This window comes from Micromys minutus (genome assembly GCF_963924665.1).
Source record: "Micromys minutus genome assembly, chromosome: X".
Taxonomy (NCBI): domain Eukaryota; kingdom Metazoa; phylum Chordata; class Mammalia; order Rodentia; family Muridae; genus Micromys; species Micromys minutus.
The window spans coordinates 15,756,219-15,769,171 of record NC_137970.1 but is presented as its reverse complement, the minus strand read 5'-3'; the positions used below and the strand labels follow the sequence as shown (position 1 = coordinate 15,769,171).

At 37.0% G+C, this 12,953-nt stretch overlaps 1 protein-coding gene across 2 annotated transcripts in view; it reads left to right on the top strand.

Moving 5' to 3' along the window:
* Positions 1 to 12,953, top strand: part of SHROOM4 (shroom family member 4) — a gene marked incomplete at its 5' end in the record, with an annotated part of 197,893 nt that overhangs the window by 163,087 nt on the left and 21,853 nt on the right. The gene's annotated exons all lie outside the window — the stretch shown is intronic.

Here is a 12,953-nt window from a genome sequence, read left to right as displayed (position 1 = left end):
AAACAAGAAAGAAGACCTAATCTGCTCCTGTCTTCTCAGTGGCTACAAGTAGTTGGAGCCAACAGAGAAGAAGGACTATTCTTTTTGTCTAGCGTTTTTTTAGGGGTACCGCTTTTTGGGTTCTGCCACCACACTTTTAGTAGGACTTACTGAGAACTAAAGGGCTGTTTAAAAAACGTTTGTGGTGGTGATAGGTTACAACTCTTGGAGTAAGGCATGAGAGTTACAGTTCGCTGTAGTGGCAATCAACAGCTTTGTCACTGGACTTAAGGCCCATTCAACAACAAGAAAAATATACCTTGAACTGAAAACATAGCCAACTGTTCAGGGATACTGAGCTGTGTGGAAAACCCACTACTTGGAGAAAACATACTCATTTTCCCCTGCAATGGGAAAGGGGATGATAACCAATATTTATTAATCATCTCTGACTGTCAGTCATTGGGATGATCAGACTATAATCGAATTTTCATTTCCTCCCTACAGTAGTTCTTTTGCTGCCTGTCTTTTAGTGGTACTACAGAGAACTTCTAGAATTTACCTGAGGTGACAGCAAATGGTAGTGTTAGGTTTCAGACAATCTGACCCCAAAGTTCCTGCTCTCCTCTCCCTCACCATTTCATCTGCTTCCATCAGGATTCAAAAAGGACAGCCTGCAAATAGGTCCCTCAGTGGAGTGTTTCAGGAATCCAAGTTCTAGGTACTTGCAGAGTTCACTGGTCTTGATCACTCTCACCACTAAAAGCTCTGTTCTTGGGGATATTATTTTAATTTAGTGACACTGTCAAATTTCATATATTATCAGATTGAAACCTTTAAAAGGATACCATACCTTGGGCATAGCCTTATTCTATGTGCTTAATACAGAGGTGTCTTGCAAGTGGTATTTATCATTTGGTTGCCAAAAGAAGAAACAGAATCTACTCACCACTACATGGGTGAAAAGACACAAAAACAATAATGCTAACTAACATTTTCATGGTTTTCCTCTTCTTTTTATCTTCTTTAATACTTGGGAAAGAATCTATGATCTTGTGCACACTAGGCAAGTGCTTCATAAAGCAACACCCCAAGGCAGTAAATAACTCAGTTATATGCTGTAAGCACCAAGGAATGCATTTTACAAGTCTTTATCACTGTGAGACTGTAGAGTAGGTATAATCAGTGTAGATACAGTTTCTGTTGCATGTAATACAGAGAAGCAATTGAGGCACACACAAGCACATTCATTTGCCTAAAGCCCCTCAGCAGTTAAGCTAACTCTCCCTAAGTAGTTTCACTTCAGAAATAGTATTCTACATCTTGCCAGTCTCCAAAATGTTTCTCCTCCTCACTTGTCTGTGCAGTAAGAGTCTTACTGAAAACGTAGCATGTGTACTTCCTTTTGCTTAGCAAGGTGGGAGCTACTAATGAAAGAACAGCGAGAAGCATTGTCTGCCCACAGCTTGAGCAGAACAAGAGTTCAACAGCAGTGATAATCCATTATGACTTGCAAAACAACCTATGTGCTATGACTTGGGTTGTACAACTTATGTCTGAACTTCCTGACATCAGTTCTAAGTTCGGATTGGATAACAGACTGAAGCTCTGCTATGCTGTGCATGATGATGTAGTGACTATACACAGCAGTAATGAGCTAACTGCATCTGAAACAGCTAGAAGGGGGTTTTGAACACTTTGCCACAAAGACATGATAAATACTTGAGGATGCTTACTCTGAATTAATCATTGGATGTAATCATATTAAATGTATACAATTATTTATTGTATGCATGTATTAAGCAATACCTGGCACCCACTAATATCTACAAATTAAGTGTGTGTATGTGTGTTTGTGTGTGTGTGTGTGTGTGTGTGTGTGTGTGTGTGTGTGTGTGAATTCAAACTATGAAAGATAATGAGACCTGGAAAATGACTAAAATTCCTTATATGAAACTTTCAAGCAAAAATAAATTCAAATTAAAAATTATTGACAATCAGTAAGTGACTTAGATAAATGTGGCATTTTAGGCAACTTGACAGCATTGGCAAACTGGATGAGTTGGAGGGTAACCAAGAGGGGCAGTCATCCAGGAATTAAAATGTGCTATGGACAAGGGAGGTGGATGTGCAGATGCACTGGAAATATGGAACAAAAGATAGATAAATGTGTGTGATGCTTTGGGAGAAAAAAAAGAATTGTTTATTGTGGAAAGAATAGTACAGAAAATTAGGCACAAGAAGAAATAGCCTTGTGTCTCCCACCTTAATGCTCCTTTTTCTGTTGGCGTTTTCTGTAGGTGTGGTGATTACTCCTGGCATAGTAATAACTATGCAAATGAGCTTTGGATCTTTATACACCAAGCATTATTTGATAAATAATTTTCATTCAGACTTCCTTAATAATTATAATTTTAACAGCTATAGACTATTTCATCTGCTTATGGTATAGTAATTTGCTTAATCATTCCTAAATTGTTGAATAATCTAGTTGTTTTCAAGGTTTTTATAGTATAAAGTAATTATCTAGAACATTTTGAATAGCTATAGATTTTTTTCTCATTTTGAATTTTCTCATTAAAACAATTATCTCTGGAACAATTATTAAAGAATTTAATATCTGGAATTTGTATTATTAGGTCACAATATATGAATATTCTTAAAATTCTTTACAGATTTAACAAGCTTTCCTCAGGAGGCATTTTATATTATCATCTGCAATCTACTAAAATAATTCTTTATACCAAATTTTGCTATCATTAAAATTTTTTCTTTTCCTAATGCAACAGTTATACCTGCTAATCGCCTTAATTTGCTTGCCTTGATCATTCTAGATTGAACATCTTTTCATGTGTTAATGTGAGATTATTTGCTTACAACTACAAGACATCCTTTTGAAGGACATGTAGAAAAAAACTGGTTCTAGAGCTTTGGAACAGAGGACATAATTAAAACTAGCTGAGTCCTGGTAGCCTGAGAAGTTCCTGACATAAACAGAGGAGTCCAGAGAGGGGCAGGTTTAGAGGAGAAATGCTAACCTAGAACTGAGCTACGTCAGAGATGAAGTTGATGAGGTCTACAGCAGATTCTTTAAAGAGTGCTTGCCAAGCATCCATCCAGGATAAGAAGAGGAGGAGACAGTGACAAAGCAGAAGGATAAATGGCTGAAGTGTAGAAGGGATGCCCTGTCAATGTACTGCTAGCATGGAACACAGCATTTATGGGCTTTGACAGTTTGCAGTCATAAGGTTCCTTCAGGAAAGCAGCATTAGCAAAGTACTGGGTATGGAAAAATACATGGCATGATTGCTTGTAGTGGAGTTCTGTGAAGAAGAAATGAAAACGTCCTTGCTCATTATGAATCACTCATTTTGACTATGCAGTCTGTGTGTTTGGTAGATGATGTATAGCCATTACCATGAGCCAGCTTTAGAATGTTTCTGCCATCCTGCTAGGATCACTCATGTCTGTCTGGAGCGGTCACTTGACATTCCCATTTGCAACCTGATGCAATGGCAAGTTTGTTTTCAGTCTTCATAGATGTGCTCTTTTCTGCTTACTTCATTCATGTAGAATCACATAACACATGTGCTTGTGTGTCTCGTGTCTATTAATCAGAATGATGTTTTAGCCATTCATCCACATGGTACCATATTTCAACACTTTATTTTTCTCTATTGCCAAATAACACAATGAGATCACATTTTCTTTATCCAGTCATCTACTAAGAGATAGTTGAGTTGCTTTCACTTTCTGTTACAAATATGACTGTTAGAAACATTCCTATATAAATTTCTAGGCAGCTATGTTTTCAGCTCTCCTTAGCATGTACATAGGAGTAGAATTTCTATTCTATATGATAACTTTATATTTAAAAGAATTGTTTGTCTTCCAAAATGGCTGCACTATTTTATATTGTCACCAGGAACATGTGGAGAGCCAATTCTTTTCACTTGATCATGATGATGTTTATGATGATGATGATGATGATGATGATGATTGTTATTTTACTGTGTGATTAAAATGTTTAGAAGTATTTTAACATTGAAATGTTTTAAGAGAAGAGAAATTAGGGACAATTAATTTAGTGGTTCATAAAATATGGTTATGGGCCCAGGAACCTCAATATCATCCAAGAATTTCTTAGAAATGAAAGTCTAAGGCCCCACCAAGACCTAGTGAATTATAAAATGATCAACAATCTGTGTTTTATTGAGCATTCTACGCCATTTTTGGCACCTGATAAATTTTGAAAGCAAGTTGTGTAAGTAATGGCTGGGTAGAGATCTCAGAAGCTGCATGAAATTTAAAATAGAGATGAACAGAAAGGGTAAGAATATCAGTGCTGAAAATGGAGGAGGCAGATCACAGTTATGGATGTCAGGCAAGTATGTAAACCAGTCTAGAGGTTCCTCCAAAGCTTACAAACATAATTACCACATAGCCCAGCTAGACTGTAACTGGTTCTATTCCTGAACCCAGTTGGCTGCTGAGATGTTTACATACCTATATACTGCTATATCAGTCACAAGTGCCAAGATAAGAAATCAGCATAGATGCCCACCAAACAGGGAAGCAGATAAAGAAAATTCACACACACACACACACACACACACACACACACACACACGCACACACACACACACGCACACACACACACTGTTTTAGAACTTTATCTAGCCATAATGGGAGAAGGTTATGCCAGTTGTGGAAAAGTGGAACAGGAAATGATGATGTTAAGTGAAATAAGTCAGACTCAGAAAGACAATTATCATGTTTACTCTCAGGTTGAACATACATATATGTTTGTGTAGGTATCTCTCTATATGGCATGAAAGTAGGATATTGTGTAGAGAAAGAAAGGTAGTAAATGGAGGGGTGAGGAGAACAAGAAGATAAGGAGAAGAGAAAGCACAATACTGCATTTCCTCGAATATGTGTAAGCAACATTTAGCACTATATAGACAGATGTGAAAATAGCAGGAGTTGGCACTTGAGGAAGACCAGTGGTTAGGGAGTACAATGGATATGGCAATAAAGGGTGGTCAGGAGAAAACAACAATTATACATATAAGAAATGCCATAATGAAACATAGTGCCTTATATGCTAACCTTAAAATTAGTAAGATACCGGAAAGAGTTGTGTTATTTTCTGTTTTGTTTTATTCAGAGAAGGACTACAAAAGACCCAGTGAGGATATGACATTTATAAGGAAAAGTCCTGATGGAGCTTTCCCCCACAGTTTCTTAGTACCACACACATACACTTTCACATGTATTATGTCATTTCTGTCACAACTAGAGTGATGAGTATAGGTGGGAGAATCAGAAGTATAATCTTAAGCTACACTATCTGCCTCAAAGAAGATAATTCTAAGTAGTTCCATTCTTAGTTGTCTCTGGGGTGTTATTTGCTTTGCATGCAGAGAGAATGCAAACTCATTTTGGTCTTAGTAGGAGGGGGACATTAGGAGTAGATCTAGTGGGAGAAAAATTATATAATTGTAGGTATTTAAAAGCCAATAGATACTCGTTTCTGGATTATCTCTCTTGGATCTCTGTACTTGTAATTGCCTACCTTTATCCTTTTCTTTTTCCTACTTGCTTGTAACTTCAGAATATATATTTTATTCTACACACAGCTTGGTTAGCTCTAACAACAGCCTGCACTTTATTTTTACCTCATTCACTCTGGAGGAACCTAATACTAAGGAAGAAACTAAAACAAGGAAAGAGATCATTATACTAGTAATGACAAAACAAAGGTATGACAGCTAACATTTATTGAATGCTCACTATTTTTCAGACACCTTTTACATAAACTGTTATTATCTCTTGTGATCTTATCTGATTATTGCTATTCATGGCATAATTTTGCCAATAAGACAACTAACTTACAAGAAGACAAAAGTCACAGTCCCAAGGTCAGACAGTCATTTTATTCCAGATCCCATTACCTGTAGGTTTATATTGGATTTGACAAAATTAGAGCTCTGTGAAGTTGTTTTAACTCTCTGCTAAAGGTTCTCTTCGTTTTTTCTGTCCTTCCTATTCTACCTTGGGTTGGGTGGGGGGGGGGGATCCAGGATCCAATGAATAGTTGAATCTGATGGCATAAGAAAGAGTACATTTCCAGGAAGCCCTTCCAGGTAAGATTGTAACCTTTAGAAGCATTTGAGGCTTGTTACAAGTGTAACAAAGTAAATATCCAAAGTGTTGAAACATGGGTGACACACAACATTTAATCAAGGAAAATCACTCAAATGAGAGAAATAAAAATAGGAATAAATACATATCTGTAATTTGCTTCAGCTTGCAAAGACTGTATAAGGTAATGACACAAATCTCCCAAGTTAATATACACATTTAATGTACTACAAATCATCTTGGGTGCTTTATAGAACTTGTCAACTCCATAGTGAAATGAATCTGGAAGAAGTCATTTTCTAGAATGATAGTGGCCTCTCAGATTTAAGAGGTAGTGGACCTGTGCTGTCAGTCTTAAAGTGACAATTATCAAATACATAATAGTTAACTTAAAATGCTAAACGACATTTTAAAAGGGTTCTATGAACAAACAAACTAAATTGAAAATATGGAGCACACTGGAAGCAACCGGAACCTGGTTTTAAACATCAGTTTCTTTAAGAAATGTGAGGTTTTTAAGGTACTTTCATGAAGGATAATTAACTTAGAGATCACATACCTTACTTAGATTAATAACACATTCTAGCCAGGAGGTAAGGCACTGGAATAATAGATTTATTCCAGCTGACGATGTAAGATAAATCTATAGCTGTTAAGTTGAAGATGTCATTAGAGACAAGATGGATGGGTTGAAATATAAAAAAAAAAGTTAGAAAAAGTTTGGATGGCAAAATGTAATAAAGAACTAAGCTGAAGAATGAGGGACATGTCTAGGAACAACATTATTGATAACAGTTTCCTGTCCAAGATATAGAAAGAATGGATACAGATAGAGAAGGTCAGTTTGAAGATTTAGATTTCTAAGGGGACCAAAAAAATAATAAGCAGGCATTCTGCTTTACACACAAGGAAAGCAAACTGTAAAATCATTCTGCGAAAAACTATAACCTCTTTAGCAATTAAAGAAATATAAATAAAATCAATTTCAAGGTATTATAGCATTCTTATTAAGCTGATAACAAATTGGAAAGGATAAGTGAAATTATAAAATCCTACCAAGGTTAGACATGGTTAAATAGTATTTTTTTTCCTGGAAGCAAACACTGGTTCAGTTATCCTAAAGAACATTCTGGAATTATGTTTCATTACTTGTCCTATTCTGTCCGAATATACCCCCAAGGGAATAATCCAAAATATAAAATTAATTTCTTGAAAAAATATTTATACTACTTAAATTTATGGTGATTGAAAAGGCTTAGCAGTGAATTCTATCATAAAGGATGGCCTAAAACAGAGCATCCACTAACAAGGACAGATGTACAAATACTGAATTTTTCACAGAAATGGGGATGTGTACTAACTAATGTAATAATGTTACCTAATCCCAGAAAGGTAAACACTTGGATTTGAAAGAACACATTTAAAATATCTGATTAAATGTGACTAGCTTGACTTGAAAGCACATAGAGTGTTTTGGGCATGTGTCAAAATGTTGGAATTTGTGATGATAAAAAGGAAAAGAAAAGAAAATCTAAAGAAGTAGCAGACCACATCGGCTTGATTCAGTTCTGGGAAGTTTGAGATCAAAGGCTTTGCAAACATTCCTTTATCAAGGACAGACAGGTTCTCACCAGGCATGCTTGACCGCACTCCTGACTACAATTTGGTTTGCTAGAACTCTCCATCGGGTGCTACTTCTTATTTAAATCCAGGAAAACTTTGATATCCAAAGGGATATGTCACCACTACTGTGACATAATTCCTCCCATATCCATACATAAAAATATGATCTGATTCCTTCTCATAATTTTCTTAAGACCATTTTATTTCACTTAATCAGTGACCTATTGGGAAGAGGGAAAACCCACATGTTCTGTCTTCCAGTGTGACTTCTGTATCTTTGGAATCTTCATGTGTAGAATTGGGAGTCATTTGGGTAGGAGGGTGCAGAACTAAGCTTTATTCATGACAACTCCATCAAAGCAGGAGTTTCTCTCTTTGAATGGCAGTTTGTTTTCAACTCTTGGGGAACCAAAAGAAGGCTTAGACTGCCACTTAGCATTTGCTGTTATCAACTAGAAGTGTCTGTGAGCTCAGGGCCAGGAAGCTCTCTGGCTCTTTTCTCCTTCGTGGCCTCCTTGGGTCTTGTTTCCTGGATCTTGCAAATGTTTCCTCCAATAATAACCTGGGAGTGGTTGTTTCTCTTGGAGCAGTCTTATCTCTTGACTGTGCAAGGAAGGGAAAGGCAAGAGACACTGGCCCTGTATACTCTCCCTACCATAATCCTGGAATGCCAAGCTATTGTGGTAAGTTTAAAAATAAAATTCCCAAGCAAGAAAACTTCAAAAGACTGGAGGAAGAGGCAGAAGAAGATTTTTCCATCTCTGACAGTACTGTTTTTCGTTTTCAATTGGATCCCGTAACATTTTTTAACAAAGAAGGAAAATGTATTTGTGAAGAAAGGGCAACCTGTGCCAAGAAGTAAAAGAGAACAGCCTAAGCCTTGGCATGCCATTTGCTTTTGTTTTTGAGATTGTGGCCATATAACCTCCTCACTGGTGTCAACAAAGCCTTTTCTTGATTTCATGCCTTCCCTCTTCATCAGTGAGGAGCCAAACAAAGTCTTCATAGATACCTGGGTGCAAATAGAGTAGCCTATCCTAGCTACCTTGCTACAGTGGGACTATCCCCAAAGCAAGATAAGACATACTCTACTGTGGACATTCTACTTTCTTACTTTCTAAGAAAATGATTTGTCCTTTGATCCTCCAGTTTCCTAGCTGCAGACTGGATAATGCTGCCTTCTTTACTGGCTATTGGGAAAATTGATTACACTAAGTATGTGAAAAAGCTAAAATAGTGCTCAGTTTGCATTGAGAAGCAAGAAACTGTAGTTTCTGCCCATCAGTGAATACCCCTGATGTCCAAACAGAAAATCTTACTTTGTCCCAAAGTAGCATTACAAATTTCTGTACAAATTTTAAGTCCAGTGCCTTTTCAATATTAAAACTTCTACAGATCAATATTCCTGGCTTGTGCCTAACATAATTCAATGGAAGACTATTGGATCACTGTGCTGCATTCATGCTGAGAAGAACCCTTGTCTGTGATACTTAGAAAATTAAAATTCTATCCCTTTCTCTAGCCAAAGCCAAGAAGGCAGAAGAGTATTGTGAGAGAAACCTGAATCTGAATTCTAGTGGACTTTTGCAATTCACTTACTTAAAAAGGTGCATGCCTTTGAACAAGATACATAATCCATCTTAGTCTCAGAAATTACTTGTCTCACAAAACCTTCCTGAAGATTAACTATATAAAATGGTCTAGAAATGCTTTATGATACATAGAAAGTAGATGGCCATATTATCAATATTAGAGTGAAGTATCTGATTAGCCACAGCATAGAACTGAGCAAAATTCAGAGTACAAGCCCATCACAGCTGTAATCTTCAGTGCTGTTCCTTGTTTATGTCTAGGAAGGTAGGCCGTGTTAATATTAACTGCTAGTTAATGTTGGCCTTTGCTCAAGTCAAGAAACCAGAACTATGCTCCCAGCTCAGGCAAATGACAACAGAGCCAGGATGTCCTAGTTTGTCAGAGATTTTAATTGTAGGCTCATCCTTTCACTCTTTTCATCCAGTAAAAAGGAAGAGATGATAAAAATCAAGTTAGCCCCTAGTAAGTTTAGTACACTCCAGTAGAGTATACAGATTCAAATATGTTTGAGCTACACACATCAGTGTATTTTAATGCCGTAAATTGAGTAGTAGGTATGGGGTGTCAGTCTGGAAAGGATTGGGAGAGAAGGGATATGATCCAAAAAGATGTATGAAACTCTCAAAAGAGCTAATGAAAAATTATTCTTAATAGATTTTAATTGGAAAAGAATTGCCTCACTTGGCCCCTCCCAGATACCATCTTCAAACCCCTCCCATGCCCCCCCACCCTCAAGTTGATAGCAATGTTGTAGTAGTAGATCATTTCTAAGGTCCATAATCTCTCTAGTCCAGGGATGCTGGCTAGGTTTCTAGTACCAGGCATGATTGCTCTTCTGTGGGCAATAAGTCCAACTAGACAGCTGTTGGTTGCCATATGTAGGTGCCACTCCTTGTCCCTTTATGGATATCAAATAAGTTGTCTTTATTTGCATTTTTCTAATTCCTATGGATGCTAAGCATTTTCTTTGGAGACATTTCTTAACCATTTTTTTTGTTTTGTTTTGTTTTGTTCTTTTAAGAACTCTGTTCGGGTCTCAAGCCCATTTTTTAAATTGGCCATTTGTTTGTTTTTGCCTCTTTGTTTTTTTTGAGTGCTTTATATATTTTAGTTATTATTAATCCTCTGTCGGGTGTATGGATGAAAAAGATTCTCTCCCATTCTGTTGGCCTCCAGTTCACTTGGTTCGTTCCTTCCTTAGCTATACTTAGTTTTATGAGCTCCTACTTTGTTAACCGTTGGCCTTATTTCTTTGGCTAATGGGAAAGCCCTTTTCTACACCCATACCTCATAGAGTGCTGCCTGTGTTTTCTTCTAGCATTTTTAGTATTTTGGGTTTCAAATTGAGGTCTTTGATCCACTTGGACATAATTTTTCTGCCAAGTGCTTAATGGTGACCTAATGTCACCTGTCTGTATGAGAACTTTCACTTTTCCCAGCATCATGTGTTTTAGTGTATGATGGTTTCTCTTTGTTAAGTATCAGATGTTTGTAGCTCCAAATACTCATATTTGGGTCTTCTGTTTTATTCTGTTAGATTCCGTGTCTGTTTTTATGCCATTAGCATATTGGTTTTTATTACTATAGTTCCATGATATACCTTGAAGTCTGGAATAGCAATCCCTCTGTCACTATTCTTTTTATTCAGAATGGATTATTTATCTGGGGTCTTTTCTAGTTTTTTCCTATGATGTTTATTGTAGGTATTTTGATTGGTATTACATTTCGCAGTATCACTTCTCCCAGTGTATGAACATAGGGGGTCTTTCCCTAGTGTCTTTCTCATTATCTTTCTTCAGCACTTTCACATTTTCATTGTAGAGTTCCTTCATCTTCTTGGTTAGGTTTATTCCAGGGTATTTTATTGTCTTTCTTCTCAAAGACAATTTTTGTCTGAATTTTTTAAAGCCAATCATTGTTTGAAGCAATGTTGGGTTTAAGAGTAGTCTGAAGTGTCAGAGGACTAGATGTACAAGAATTGTCTACTTCAGAAACGAACAAACTAATTATTTTGGTCAGCCTTATTACATTTAACCCCCTGGTGATCAGTGTCAGAATCCATTGGAAGAAAAGAGCATGGTTTTGGAAGGCACTCTAGCTGAACTAATTTATGATACCATAACTTTATCTGGAGACAGCTTGCTCCAAAAAGTCTACTTACTGGAAATTGTTGCAGTATAAATCAGCCCTAATATGAAAAGAACTGGTCTTCCAATGTTTGAGGTATAAAGAGACATCCTGAGCATTAAAGAGCCACTTACACCAGAGAGGAAGAAGCAAATATGCTTATAGAAAAGAGGAGTACCCACAACCAGGTATCATCACATATTGCTATATATTATCAATGTGAAGAAAATCATACATAGTCATTGCCCTTTCAGATTTTTTGTTTGTTTGTCTTTGTTTTGGTTTTTTTTTTTTTTTTTTTTTTTTTTTTTTTTTTTTTTTTTTTGAGGCAGGGTTTCTTTGTGTAATAGAACCGTGGCTATCCTGGACTTGCTTTGTCACGCTTTGTAGTACAGGCTAGCCTTGAACTCACAAGAGATCCACCTGTATCTGCCTCCTGAGCACTGGAATGAAAGATGTCCACCACCACACCCAGTTAGCCTTTCTAGTTTTGATAACTGAAGAAAATGGTGAAAGTGATACACATTTTGTGAAACCACTGCATCGCATAGTGTCTAGATTGGAAATGAAGATGGAGAAAGGGGAGAGATAAAAGCACAGGATGTAGGCATTACCAACTCAGCGTATATGATGAGGGCAGGTACAGCATGACTAGTTTCAAATCCAACCTAATTGGAACAAACAGCTCTATCCCCAACCAGCAACCCTACCAGGCTTCACCCTGGTTTTCTGCTTCTATATTGTGGTTCAGGAAGCACATGCTTAGAATCCCTTGTGTTGCTGTTTAAAATTTAGGTTCCTAGGATCCACCGCAGACATTGAAATCCCAAGCAGGGACAAGGCTGTATATATTTGCATGTAGCAATTTCCTAGACTTACTAATTTTTAATACTTATATTTTGATTCGTAAAACCAAGAATTGTAAACATAAATGAAATACTATGGAACCTAACACCTGGGACTTGAGACAATGAGGTGACCTAGACAAAAACAAAATGGGTAAGAGCTTGGACTCGAGTGTTTTAAAGTGCAGCTGCAGTAGAAAAATGACTTCTGTTTTTCTGAAAACACAGACCTCTCCACCAAAATGAAGGTAAAGGGACCCACAAACGCACCAGTGATTATTAATATCTCACTAATCCTCAGTCATTAGGCACCAAGTATTGGAAAATAGGTAGGGTTTTATTTCAGATCACAGTTTCAAAGATTTCCACCAGTGACCCACTGGCTCCATTGCTTTGAGCCTGTGGGGAGACAATGTGTCATGGCTAGAGACCATGGTGCAGAAGGCCTGTTCACTTCATGTTCTGGTGTAAAACTTAATAGGAGAAGAGTGCTGAAATTTCCTCTGAGGGAACATGCCCAGCAACCTAAGACTTCCTACTACTTACCACCTCTAAATATTTTCACCAGCTCCTCATAACACCAAACCTATAACATGAGCTTTTGAGGATAATTCTAGATCCATACCATAGCAAATAATG